Genomic DNA, 14676 nt, shown 5'->3' with positions numbered 1-14676 from the left:
AGATTTGCTGTTAGCAGGAGAACTTTTTTTTCCTTCTATGGACCAGATTGTGGCCATTGGTAAGTAAAAGATGAATCAAAGAATGCTTAGCTGCAATAATGTTCAGTGTTCTGTAAATTAGGCAGAACTTATTAGCAAGTTGTATTTAGCATTACCGCAGACCTTTCAATATAATTTTTCTTCTACACTGCAAACCATCTCCCTTGTGATCATTTGGAACTGTTTATTCCCTTTGGAGAGTGAGTGCTAATTAGTTGATTTATTCCTTCATGGAGTAAGAGCCTCTAATGAAAGGGCATTATCCTGGAAACCATCGGGGTGACGTTTTTGCCATAACTGCTGATTCCCATGGCATCTTCCAGGTGTGTCCCACAGAGCAGGCTTTCCTGCATGTTGTCTTCTTATCATGCCTGTCTAGCTGCATTGTGTGTGCTGCTTGATATGCTTGCCACCATCATAGCCCTGTTTCTGCTGATCAGTCTGTCTTTACTGATAATATGAAGAACATACTAGTCGGAAAATCCAACAATATCAGGTATCATTAAAATATTGTTGATGCTTCCAAATCTGGTGTGTTTGGATTTTGCTTACATTTTTCTGTTGACTCTGTCTGCTGGTTTCCTTAATCCTGATTTTGTGTTTTACTGATAATCCACTCATTCCCTTCAGGGCATCAGTCGATCAGTGATCCACTGGGATGGATGATTTCGCATGAGCTGCTCACATCCATCCACCACTGTGTGGATTTGGTGCTAAAGCCAGACAGTTAAATTTACCAAATTTTCCCTAAAACCCAGGCAGAAATATCCATCCACTGAGCTCCTCTGAGATCGATTCTGAATAGCCACCCCCTAGTGACAACCATCTTCAACCTAGAATTATGGAAAGTTGGACTACCCTTGTTTCTCCTGCCACCCTTATTGACTTGGATCTCTTGAGGCAGTGTAGCAATTGCCTCATGTACACAGGCAACCCTCTACTAATAGCACACACTATTACAGAGTGCAAGAGATGTGTTTACATCACGAATCTAGAATCCATGCTCTCTCTCATACAAAACAGTAACATCGAGAAGGTTGTCAACTTACCCACCACCACATATGCTCATAGTACCACTACTCATGCACACAGTGCACATCAAACATGTAAATCCACATCTGCGGAGGTGTTCTCGATAAACTTACCAAAATACCAGAGACCTCCACAACACAAGACTGCTAAAAATAATAGTCCCCACAGCACCCATGACACACGGTGACACCAGTTTTCACCCACCAAGCCAGTAAGGCATAACACTCAAAAAAACAAATTTTCTTGTCATTGGAGACCCATTAGTGAGACACATGGATTTCCCACTCACCAGGTTGGACAAGGGGAAAGTCACGGTCAGCTGCCTGTCTGGTGCCAGGATTCATTAGATTACACATGCACTCAAGTCTCTCAACCAGCAACTACCTTTATGAGTCTATCCTAGTTCATGTTGGTGTGAATGACCTGAGAGATACCACACTGGACTATATGAAGAGAGACTTGGTTGAGGTCTGTGTATGTGTCCCAGGCAGGTATGTTTCTAGCCTTGAGCAGCATATTACTCCCACGTAGAATGATGCCACAGTATAAAAAATGATTTATTTCAATTATTGGCTCAGTTTTTAGTGTCATTCAAAGGAGATCCAGTTCCTGTCAGCCTGGGAAGACATGGTTGACAAACCTCACCGTGTTGCCAGATATAGTTTGCACCTGGCACCTCTAGGTTTTTGGCTGCTGGTAAAGGGTCTTGTCTACCCCCATAGTACATTTTTTAGGCAAGGTTTTGAAAACAGGATTACAAATATAACATTAATCTGAACAAAATAAGGGCTGCTACATGCTAGGAGCTTAAACCAAAAACTCCACTCCCTGGAAGCACTTGTATCACTAGAAGATGTAGATGTTTGTACAATTAAAGAAACCTGGTTCAAAGCTTCAGAGAGTACCCCAGCCTTGCAAGGCTAAAATGCCTTCTACACCTTTAGACTGCAAAATGAACATGTGAAAACAAAGGAGGCAGTGTTTCAATCTATACTAGAGATAAATTCACCTCCAGTCTAGTTAGACTGGACAACTCCAATGTAGTTTTACTCCAGGTCCAGGTTATGGTGAGTAAGACCCCCATGCAAGTCATAGCCAGTTATAGATCCCCTTCCATGGGCCATGACACCCATGAAGCCTACTAAACGAAGCTGGAGACCATCCATATTTTACCACACTGGTTATGGGGGACTTCAATCATCCCACCATCAACTGGGAAACCTACGCTAGTCCTAACCTGCTAGTCCAAAAGTTCCTTGACATTAATTCAAATGCCCTGGAACAAATTGTCCATACCCCAACAAGGGTAACAACCATTCTGGATCTGGTCCTCACCAACATGTCAAACAGATGCACTGCCGCAACTGCTGGACCCTCATTAGGTAAAATGACCGCAAAATAGTCACCTTCAAGCAGGCAGTAATACCAGAACTCAGAGAGTGAAATCTGACAAAAACTTCACCAAGGCAAACTATACCCTCCTAAATGAAGATAAAAATGCATACCAAGCCCCTACCCCAAACTGGAACTGGTAACTATGCAGAAGGTTACACTAAAGCCCTGTACAGTCACTTGCATGAGTGTATAAACTCAGCCGTTCTGGAAAGAATCAAAGCCAGAGCCCAAGTAAAACAAGCTACCATGGTGAACATCCAGCATCGACAAACTTTATAATAAATGCAAAAAGTTGCTGTCCAAGAAAACAAAGGCCCCAACAATGGAAAATCCCCTTCCTCAGCCTCAACTGACAAATAAGACAACTTTTCAATTCCTCCAAAGGATCCTTTGAGAGAACCTTGGCAAGTACAGCTAAGGTTAACCATAAGGCCTTTTGCATCCACATACATAACCTAAGGGGTAGGACCAACACATGTGCATAACTAGTGGCCAAAGGTATCTCACATACACACATACACACACTGACCCTGCAGAAATAGAAAACCTGCTAGTGGTTAAGTTTGTTGAATATTTCACTTCCTTTTCCACTCCTAACTTGCAACAAACCTTCCCCCAAACTCCACCCCCCCCCACCCTACATATCTGAAGATCAGGTCCTCAAAGCCTTGTCCAAGGCAAAAAACAGCCTGTATGGGACCAGATGGCATCCAAGGCTATCTTCTAAACAGGCTAAAACATGAACTAGCATCACCACTGAGTGCCCTTTCTAGTCCTAGCCTAACCACAGGCTTTGTTCCTGCTGAATGGAGAACAGCAACAGTTATTCCCCTCCACATAGGTGGCCTAGCAACAGACCCTGGCAATTACAGACCCATAAGCCTGACCAAGCCTCATCTGTAGGGCCATGGAATGTATCATTATGGACCTCATAAATAGACACAGGTGACCTGCAGACCCTGGATCTTACCCAATTTGCCTTTGTGAAGGACAGATCCTGCCTGTTATATCTGGTGGATCTCACTGGAAATGTGACCAAGGCCATTTAAGAGGCAAAATCTGTGCACACAGCATACCTTGACCTGACAAAGGCTTTCAACACAATCACACATTCAGGCATTGTTGATAAACTTAGCAAACAGAATGTAAAGCCCTTCATTGTAAGATGGGTTGCCAACTGGCTCACAAACCAGACACCGTCAAAGTGGGTGACTCCACATCAACCAGCAGACCTGTTACCAGTGGTGCGCCACAGGGGTTAGTACTGGTCTTCCTAATGTTTCGTATATACTTCAGAAGTTCAGGTCAAAACTAAGGGGTTGCGGCTGACCAAGTTTGCAGATGGCTACAAACAAGCTGGAATCATTGAATCCCCAAATGATGTCAGTATACTCCAGGAGTCTCTCTTGCAGTCTGATGTATTAGTAACGGTCTGGATGCAAAAAAATGGATCATTCCCTTTGGCACAAACACTGTCACCTGATGCTATCAAATCAACAATAGCCTAAGTGTTCATAAAGTGGTAAGGGATCTGGGATCACAAGTTGACTGTGACCTTAACTTCAACTACCATGTGTCTGCTGTAGTAAGGAAAACTTTCTACGTAGCACACTTAGTTAGAAAAGGCATCACCTCAAGAGCAAAAGAAGTTATAACCCTTCTATATTCAGCACTTATCCAGCTCATAATTGAGTATAATGCCCCATTTGCATGTAGTGTATTAAGCACCTGCAGCAATTAGAGACTTCTACTGTTTTAACAAAGAAGATCAAGGGGCTCCAGCATGTGTATTACACAGAGCAAATAAAGTCCCTGTCACTATACTCCATATCATATAGACTTCTTAGCGGAGACTTATGCCTGGCCTACAGAGCAATCCAGGACACAAACCTAATGAACTTGTTGCTGATCTGTAAATCAGATGGGACTAGGGCTACCCATTCCAGGGACCTAAATATGGCCTGTGACTTGTGACATGCTGGAGTGACAGATTTATCTCCCAGCGGCTGCCGCATCTTTGGAACAGGCTACCAGTTGATGTGAAACAGAGCACTTTTATAACACTGCTCAAGAGAAACCTGGATAAGTGGATGGGGCATCATCAATTCCTACTGTGGATAGAGTCCATAGCCCTTCTGGACATGGGCAGTCATCACTAGATGCAATCTTTGGTATTAACATTGGGATGAAACAGCTAGTCTTAAAATGGCTTCTGGGTCGATAATGTAGTAATCTCCTATGATCTGGGTTATAGTCCAGTCACAAGACTGGAAAACCTCCCTCATCAGTCTCAACAAAATGCTGAGATCAGTTATCAAATCTTCTAAAGCCAACTATGAAGGCAGAATTGCGGTGGACACCAAAAACAACCACAAAGCCTTCTATAGCTATATCAGAAACCTCCAAAGCAATACCCAGATTTGCTCTGAGTTATTGCACAACGGCACCTCCTATACTGAGCCAAAAGATTCAGTGCCAACTTTACCCCCCCCCTACAATACCAGAAGAAAGTCTGGTACCCACCATTTCTGTGGCACAGGTAAAAGCTGCATTGTCCAAAGCCAAGAATACAGCATCCATGGGACCTGATAATATCACTGGCTGCTTCCTACATGAGCTACAAAATTAACTGGCACCACATCTGTGTGCCCTCTTCAGTAACGGCCTTACCTCAGGCTATGTCCCTAATGAATGGCGCATTGCTGCAGTCATCTCACTCCATAAAGAGGGGGCAACTACAGACCCTGGGAAGTGTCGTCCCATTATCCTGACGAGTCTGGTATTCAAAGCTATGGAGTGCATCATCATGGACCTGCTTAAAGATGTAGGCAGTCTCCAAACTCTTGACCCACACAGTTTGGCTTTGTCAAGGGGGGATCCTGCCTGCTCAACCTGGTTGACTTCTTCAAAGCAGTCACCAAGGCTGTGGATGAGGGTAAGGCAGTGCATGCAGCCTACCTCAACCAGGCCATGGCCTTTGATACAATTCCCCATTCAGGTATCCTTGATAAACTCAACAAACTAGGCATCAATCCTTACATCACTAGGTGGGTTGCAAATTGGCTCGCAGACAGGATCCACAGAGTGAAAGTTGCAGATTCCAAGTCAGACTGTCGACCAGTCACGAGAAAAGTCCCACAGGGCTCGGTCATGAGCCCTCTCCTGTTTGGCATTTATGTCTCAGAAGTCCAGGCCAACACAGAAGGACTCTGGCAGACCAAGTTCACTGATGACTGCAAGTTAGGAGTCCACTCCCCAAGTGATGCAGACATCCTATAATAGGTCCTCTCTGAAACCAATGACTGGTGTTGGAACCATCGCCTGAAGCTTAACACCAAAAAATGAGTTATGATCCCCTTTGGAAAAAACTCAGTTCCCATGAATTACCATGTTGATGGGAGCTCACTGAACACTGAAGGGGCCATAAGAGATCTGGGCATCCAGGTCGACAGCCACCTCACCTTCGATCACCACATTGTTACTGTGGTCAGAATGTTCTTCTACATGGCACATCTTATAACCAAAGGTTTTGTATTCAGGAAGAAAGAGGACATCATCCCTCTCTACTCTAGCCTCATTAGACCAATCATTGAATATAACACCCCATTTGGCATGTACCTGACCAGACACCTACAACAGCTGGAGAGCTCACAAAAGTACTTCACAAAAAGGATCCTAGGCCTTAATCACATGTCCTACATGGACAGACTCAAGAAACTTCAGCTGTTCTCAGTGTCTTATCTACTTAGAGATAATCTCTGCTTGATTTACAAAGCCTTGTCCGACCCAGCCCTTCTTGAAATGCTACACCTAAAGAAATCACAATCTCCCCATGCTAAACGCTCCAGAGATCACAACCTCATTAACACAATTAGCAGAACATGCTGGAGGGACAGGTTCATCTCCCATAAGACTACCCATACTCTGGAGTAAGCTTCCCATTCATGTCAAGCAGAACACCTCACTGGCCCTCTTCAAGAGAAATCTTGAGTGGATGGGTAACAGAAGTTTCACCCCAGGGATCACTCCAGTTTCCCTATTGGATAAGGGGCACTGTGAACTAACATCGGGTGGCACTGTGCCTGGGCAATTTTTTGGCCTAGGCTTGTAAAGGCTCCAGGGCCATTAGCCTAGTACACACCTATGAACCCTCTCTGCCATTGAACTAGGCTGGTATTTTATAGCTGGTCCTGACCCTGAGCTTCTGGCCTATGGGATCAGGAGTATTTAGAGAGAGTTTGCACCAAAATGATTGCATGCAGCAACTTAATACCTGACTGACTTTGTTTAGAACAGTTGTGCCAGGAACCTTCAGGCTTGATTTATTTTAAGGTTCATTTTTGTCATTTTGGTATGATTTTACCAGATTTTTACTTTTGTTTCTGTTCTTGTCTCATAGCCCTGCTAAGATGAAACACAACATTCATGGCTTATCAATTGGATTAAATTTTGGACAAAATTCTTCATCAGCATGGATGTGTCATGTACTTTATCCCACTTGGTGTTGGCTGTGATAATCTACAATGCTTACCACATAATGGGGAGGGGGTGACTGTTAAATGATATAGGTCTGTGCCATTGCCTAGGAGCTAGATCTGCTTCTTCCATTCAGGAACAAAAATGTGGGTCAGCATGTTTTTCATCTGTTATCTCATTCAGTCCTGAATAGCAGGGGGCTAATTAACACCTTTGCTTCCAGAAGTATTCCAAGCTAAGGAAAACACTTTTTTGTGAGAACTTTTTTTTCCAAAATCCTCCACTGAAAGAACACTTCATAAGATTTGCAGAATCTGATAACTGGTATGAGTTACAAAAATATAAAATATGAAGGCTAATTGGAAGACAGTGGACTATACATTGGTTTTAGCATCAAAGTTCTGTCTGCATGTACTGTTTTTATATTGCAGATGTATGAAAAAACACATATTTTATATGCCACAAATTACTAGTGTTATGATTAAACTGTTGTATCTCTGTATGTATTCAAGATGTCAGTGGGCGAACTCTTCGCCTGTTTGAAAGCTTTCTGTTGATGTAAGGCAGGAGGTGGTAGCATACTGCTGTTTGTGATATTGCAAAATATGCACAAATTGAGCATATAATAGTTTCATAACATTTCAAAACAATATGCATCTATAAAACCACATGTCTTAGGTGGCAAACTTCACAAGTAATGTGTGGTGTACCTTAATGTTTTGTATAACATGGCACCATTTATTCAACTGCATGTAGCACAGCTTTTCTGAAATTAATGTAGTTATGAAAATATAGGTAATAGCCATAACTGCTTTATCAAACGAGTATTTGTATCTCATGTCTTCGCATAACCCATCATGTATTAATTTTTTTTTGTTTAACTATCAGCCAGTGCTTGCATAGAACCAGGGCTTTTTTTGTAAGCAAAGAGGTGGTGGTATGCATATGTGGCATCATTTGGGTCAACCCCCCACCCCATCCAGTCCCACGCCCTGCCCCAACCCCCCCCAATACTTTTCTTCTGCAAATCCTCTTTCATGAAAAAAAAATTTTCTCTGTTAATAATGCAACAATTGAAGTCACTTCTCACAGCAAATTATTAAGCATGATAGTGGACTAACTAATTATACAATTATATAGGTTTTTAGGGTTCTTGTACACAGACCTGAAAAAGTCTACAAGGACTAAAGCAATCTTTAACAATAGGTTATGAAAATAGAAACTGATTTTTACATGCAAAATATATGTGTGTATATTTATATATAATTTTTGATCGCAAAATGAACTAAGGTTGATATATTTCCAGCCATGTAGTATATTGCCTTGTATAAAATCACAGACTTAATAATTTGGTTAAATAAGATGTACCATTAAAGTACATTAGGGCTATATATTATTATGACAGCTACTAGGTAGGGCAGGACCAGCTCGAATGTCATACTGATGGGGGAAGGGATGTGAATTTAACATGTGTACCAATAACACTTTGTTTTACAGCACAATAAACCACTCCCATGCCTGATAAGTATATATATATATATATATATATATATATATATATATATTTAGAAAGCTTGTGAGGAAATTATTACTCTACTTTTGTTTTACTTGGATCGCTTGTCTGTGTACTTAATAAAGGATTTTCGACTGGAAACAGACTGCCTGCCTTGCTTGGATTACTTTCAAATACTTAGTAATGCTGTTGAATTATATATTTTCTATTACTTTTTGACTTGTTTACGTTCGCTACTTCTACTAATATTGTCTGATCTGATTAATGTACAGTGGACTGAAAATATTCCACACACAGAAGTTTCTTACACTGTTTAATCTTAAATTTTACCCACAGTCCTGCATTATCCTTGTGCTGACAGGTCCACCTGTCCCAGTTAGTTTGTTTTGAAGAGCTCCTGTTATATCCATTATTTATGGGGTTCTAAATGAAATATCTCAATATTCAGTGTATCACATAATGGGTTAAAATTTGAAATTGACAAATTGTCAAGTGTACGTGTACTGTGTTGCAAAAATCCCACAGCTGTATTTAGAAGGCCTGGCAAGTTTCTGGACAAAAGGTCAAGGCTTACAGGCAACAGATATCCATAGCAGGTGTCAAGGTGACTGGCAAATAGGTTATGCTCATTGGGGAAATATGAATGAATGCAGAGTCCCATCACTTCCATGAGCAACTTTACTTAGAAGTCTTTTGCTTGATGATTGGGAGAGTATGATGAGTGAATTCTTTGACAAAGTGAACCCTCTTCTGCCACTGGAAAAGTGGAGTAGAGTTCTCTCTACAATTTCTCAAGGGGGGAGGTGTGCAAGGTGATAGATGGTATGCCTTGTGGAGAAGCCTGTGACCTGGATGGGGTAACTGTATAAAAGCCTTGTATCAAATTTTCCATGGGTTGTTGAATATTTTTAGATCTTTCCAGACTTGCAGGATGATTAACCTTTTCTTGTACATCTACCATAATAATGGTTATCTCTAAACCCAGGATATATTCCTTAGTGGTCACTGCAAACCATTGCCTGGTTTCTGTTATTAATGTGGAACTTTATGTATATGTTAAAGTCCTAACACAGCAGATTAAATCTCTTCTGTCAAAATTTATCTTTCCCACACAGGCTGGGTTTGTACTAATTTGGAAAATTGAGGATATTTTAAGGACAGTGCTCCTTTACTTCAAGACAGCAAGGGATAGTTGAGCCTGCTCTGGTGGTTTTAGTAGACTTTGAGAAGGTTTTCAACTTTGTTAGAGATGGTTCTTTGAAGATAGTCTCACAATCTGTGATTATCTTGCAATGAAGCCCCCCTCCTTAAGTACATCTTTAAGGTAATGGTTTATTGTCTAGTCCCTTTAGTTTGTACAAGGGCACTTGCTAGGGTTGTCAGTTTTCTCATTCTTTTTTCTTTTGACTGTATAACCCCTAAATAGGTTCCTTCAGTACATTTATGGGCAATCCATGTGTGGGATAGTAAGGGCTGTACTTACGAATGATTGTTTAGTCCTTGCGCAGAACCCAAGAAACGATCTCACTGAGGTAGCTGGATGCCTGGATTACTGAAAAGCTTTGATATGATTTCTGGATAGTGTCTCAACAAAGCCAACACAGAGATATTTATGGCCATCTCACAGACTGAGACTGAAGGATGAGGGTCTGGATACCCCCTTTACATAGTCATGGTCCCGTCCCAGATATTTAGTGTTATACTTTCATTATCATATGAATTTTATGATAATATTGGATGCCAGGATTCATTTCTCAAGCTTTACTCTCAAGGTGCGCACCCCTTGACATCCATGTCTGAAAAATATTGTAACGAGGTTATGATTAGAGACCAGATCATAATCTAAATCTTCAATGTTGTAATCATTTTTGTGAATTAGAGTAATATTTAAGAAATTGTCCCTGATTTTCAGCTTTTGTCCCCTCATTACTTGTTTTCTCCAGAATTCTTGATCAAAGAAATTACGATGCACGTCCTATTTCTCATGCTAAGAATGGGCATCCTCAAGACTTTATAGAGTACAGGAAAATTATTGCTTCTGCTGTCTATATTCATTCTATAGTTGTCTGGGAAGTGGAGAACAGAGGGTCGAATGAGGGTAAGGAGCAGAAAGGACACATTTGTCAGGAAAGTCACAATAATTCATATTGAGACAGACATATTAATGGCACAAATGATGACAATCTCAGATGAAAAGGTGGAGATATGTAACATATACAGTATGATTAGTGAATGATTTGAAATGTGAAGCGCCCCAGTCACATGGAAAATTTAAAGCAGTATGCACCCAGTACTGCTTGCTCTCACTTAATTGTCAATTACTGAAGACATCATGTCACAGATAAGTACTGCATAATATTGTGCTTTACAGAATTTCCAAAATTGAATATCAACTGCAAATTAATAACGACCTCTACATCCTAGAAAAAAGTTATGTAGTCCCATAAAACAATCAGTCCTCATTCCTTAAGCTAATGGAGTTTTAAAGAAAAGTCCAAACTTTTTGCATATTTTCATCAGATGAAGTCTCCCTTATTTGTTCTTTCCTTTGAGTGCCAATTGCCGATCTTTGTCCTTGTAAAAGCATGTGAGAGGAGGGCCAACCAATCTAGTAAAGCGAAGTGCGGAAAGCGTTCTTGTAAGTAATGAGGCTCTCATTGGAGTAACAGATTCATTTACGAAAATCCACATTCGCACTCACTTGATGAAACTGGAATACAACTAAGAGCATGCAATAGTGGCTTCAGTTTTTTGGAGTGTTTTCAATGAGGTACTGACGGAATCCATAAATTGCATCTCTTTTTCGGATAACTGTAGTTTTCTACAGATGCCCCTAATTTCCTTTTCATCAAAGGTTAAATGATTATATACATCCGTGGGCCATTGCTTTTCATCAAATATGCGTACCTGTTGTGCAAATGTGGCATTGTCACAGTCAAGTAGACTTCTAGACGTTGATTCATTAAATTTTGTGTAAAACACAGTTGGAGGATCATTTTTGCAATCCTTGCCGTGAAGCCACACGCGGCTGAGCTGTAGATTTTGCACAGCCATTGCAGACTTCTCGTAATAGTGAACTGGATTTCTTTTCCTTTCTTTGAAAACTTGAATGAGCATTTGTATCTTTTTATTTGCTTTGTACAAATCGATGTTGCAGTCTTGCAATTCCAAGCTTAATTCTGACTTCTTGAAGGAAGTTGCACATTAGGCCAAGAACTAGCACACACTCTGCTGACGTGATTTTTCTTTGCAAACCCTCATACATACACCGCTCTGTATGATCACGTGATTGACATTGTTTGGCTTCCTCAAAATGTTTGACCAGAACTTTGTACTTTTCCCAAACTGTAGACACGGTATGGTAACTTGATGACACCCATCGTGTGCCTAAAATGTGACCAATTTTTAACATCTGAGTGTCCAGCTCTTTTGTACACATCTGTAATTCTCTGTTATTTTTTGGTGAGGAATAGTATAGCACGTACAGCTTATCAAGGAATGCCTTAAATCTGTTAATGCCCGAAACTTGTTTGATTATATCCCTAACAGAGAGTTCTAATCTGTGATTCATACAATGCCAAAAGATAACTGATGGAAACTTGTCTGTCATTAGCTTCTTAACACCACTTTTACATTCTAACATAACGGCTGCACCATCACATGCAACACAAACCAAGTTACATTTCAGGTAACATGAGATTTAAGGTACTCAAGCAAAGAATTAAAAATCCCTTCTGATGTGTTTTGCAATTCAGTTAAGTCCAAAAATAAATTTACTGCTGAGTTCATTCTGTTGTCAGCAAGACAGGTACGAACATAAACAATGAGCATTGATTTGTTGCTCAACATCGCTGACTCATCAATAATTAATATTTTGCTACTGGATGTGACTATCTGTTTTGTAAGAATTTTTCTCATTTCATCGCTTATGTGATTAATGATGTTGATGCATGCATTACTAGAATGAAGAATGCGTCCCATATCAACTCCATTTAGTTGTAAATCAATTTCAGACTCAAAATTATGAAAGCTTTGGTTTTCTTTCATTACTTTATAGGCAGTACGAAAATGTTCATCGTGACAGTTTTTCTTTTGCCTGGGGCCTTCCAAACCATCTGCTCCAGAATCTGTCTGCTTCTTCAAAAAGCTTTGTGACTCAGATTCCTTGTGGTCGAATATTTTTTTTCGCAGGGATGTTAACTTGCTGTCGACTTTTCCCAAAGGAAGTTATCAAGTCATTGGTCCATTCCTTTGCAATTTTGAGACCCTTCTTAGTCTCTACGCCAAGACCCCCCCCCCCCCACACACACACACACACACACTACGGCACATTTTACATCCAAGTTTCTTATTGCGAATCGACAGCCAGCTGTACAGTAGTCATTTTTCTGGTCCAATGTCTAGTCAGGCCAGACTCTGTCACCAGCAGCCTCATGAATGCCATTACTACATGAAGCAGAATAAGTACTTTGTAAGGATTCCACCTCCATAGCACCATCTGGTGCATCTGCAACATTACTGCTTGAAACACAAGCAATATTTGGCATAGACAGTATAGACACCATCCTAATAGTGTCACTACAAACTGTGAGAGTTGGATCATCCTTGCTCATTCATGGTGGTTTATTTATAAGGCATCTTGTCCCAGAAAAGTAACTAGTACTTTTGTCCATCACTAAAGGGTAAATGGTCTAGTATTTAGCAACGTGCTTATACATTTGCTTAGAATTCAGTGACTCAGAATTCAGTGACTCACTGAAGTATATTCCTGACTAAGATGACTTTGAACAAGAGGACAAACTCTTTTGACAATGAAGAATCTATTAAATGTAATCAGTGCTCTACCAAAATTGTACTGGTTGAGAGGTACGAGTCCTGACCCGCACTGTCGCCAAATGTAGCCTAATCAGTAACACTGCTGTACGTGCAGAATGAGAAGTACTGACCTTCACAGTACAGGAGCTGTAAACATTAGGCACTGTATTTATAATACCATTATACAGTTGCTTACATAAATTATATTTATTTTTATGATTTATCGTATTCCAAACATCTGTTTTAAAAGTTGGATCTTGGAACATTCATAATAGCACCTTCTTGATGAAGAACCTAAAGAAACTGAGGATAAAATTTAAGAAATAAGCTAGATAATGTTACAGTTGTATGCTGCTGTATTAAATTATCTACTGCCAACCCCCCCCCAAAGAAAGAATTTCATTTCACAGATTTAAAAAGAGTCTTTTGAGCTTCTGACAAAGAAATCTTTATGGAGTAGGCAATACGTATGTAAAACACTTTGTATTCAACTTTATGCCCTACCACCCTTCTACCATGTCCAAACTGACATACTGTTAGCTGATGGGCACAACAAATTTTTCGCATACTGTTATTTTTCCTATTAATACCTGTATCTCTTTACTTCTCTACTAAATTACTAATGACAAAATCTCATCTCCTTACCTCTCTTTACTATTTCAGAATGAATTTATATTATACATTTACGGACTTTCTTGCTTTCATGTTATGCTGTAGTACCAATTTTGTATCTGTACTTTATTTTAATTTCCTGGGCTAAATCTGTAAAATGGCCCAAACAGACTAGTATTCTACCCCAGTTAACAAACTTAAATAAAATACAATACAGGTAGATAACTAAATGTATAATGTCATTTCCATTAGTGAATACATACCACAAAACATTAAACATTCCAGACCATAACTGAGGACAGTCATCAACAGCCCCCCCCACCCAAAAAAAAAACACACAGACCACAGGAATCTGGTTGACCCTGCTAAAACACATTGCCTCCCTAGTATCTGGTTAACCTGAAAGCCATAAAAAGAAGAATTTATATGCTTGATATAAACTGCATTTTTAATAAGTTTTGCAAGCCTTAATTTATCCATTTTTTCTTTCAGGCCAATGTCTAGTTAGGAGCACTTCTGGAACATTGCCATTGGACCAGATTTCTTGAAATGTTGAGGACAGCCAACTGTCTTACCTTCAGCTGTTACCTGGAATGCAAAAGCTATAACAAGGAATGATGCATTAACTCTGGGGAAATGTTATGTTAATTTTAAGGCCCACTTGTACATATGTAAGATTAGAGCTTATACGTTTGCTGCCATCTTAGTCACGTTACAAGAAGAAGCTGTTACGCAGACAAATCAGGAAATATGCAAGTTACTTACTACATTATATTGAGGAGGAGGACACAATA

The 14676-nt window shown here is 40.2% G+C and overlaps 1 protein-coding gene across 1 annotated transcript in view; it reads left to right on the top strand.

Moving 5' to 3' along the window:
• The window catches only part of LOC122787918 (unconventional myosin-Vb-like), a gene marked incomplete at its 5' end in the record, with an annotated part of 1807467 nt that overhangs the window by 700258 nt on the left and 1092533 nt on the right, over positions 1-14676 (top strand). The window lies entirely within an intron of this gene.

Source organism: Protopterus annectens, chromosome 13.part0 (assembly GCF_019279795.1).
Source record: "Protopterus annectens isolate FY-2018-M chromosome 13.part0, PAN1.0, whole genome shotgun sequence".
Classification (NCBI taxonomy): domain Eukaryota; kingdom Metazoa; phylum Chordata; order Ceratodontiformes; family Protopteridae; genus Protopterus; species Protopterus annectens.
The sequence above is the reverse complement of the archived record's forward strand: the minus strand, read 5'-3'. Positions and strand labels throughout refer to the sequence as shown.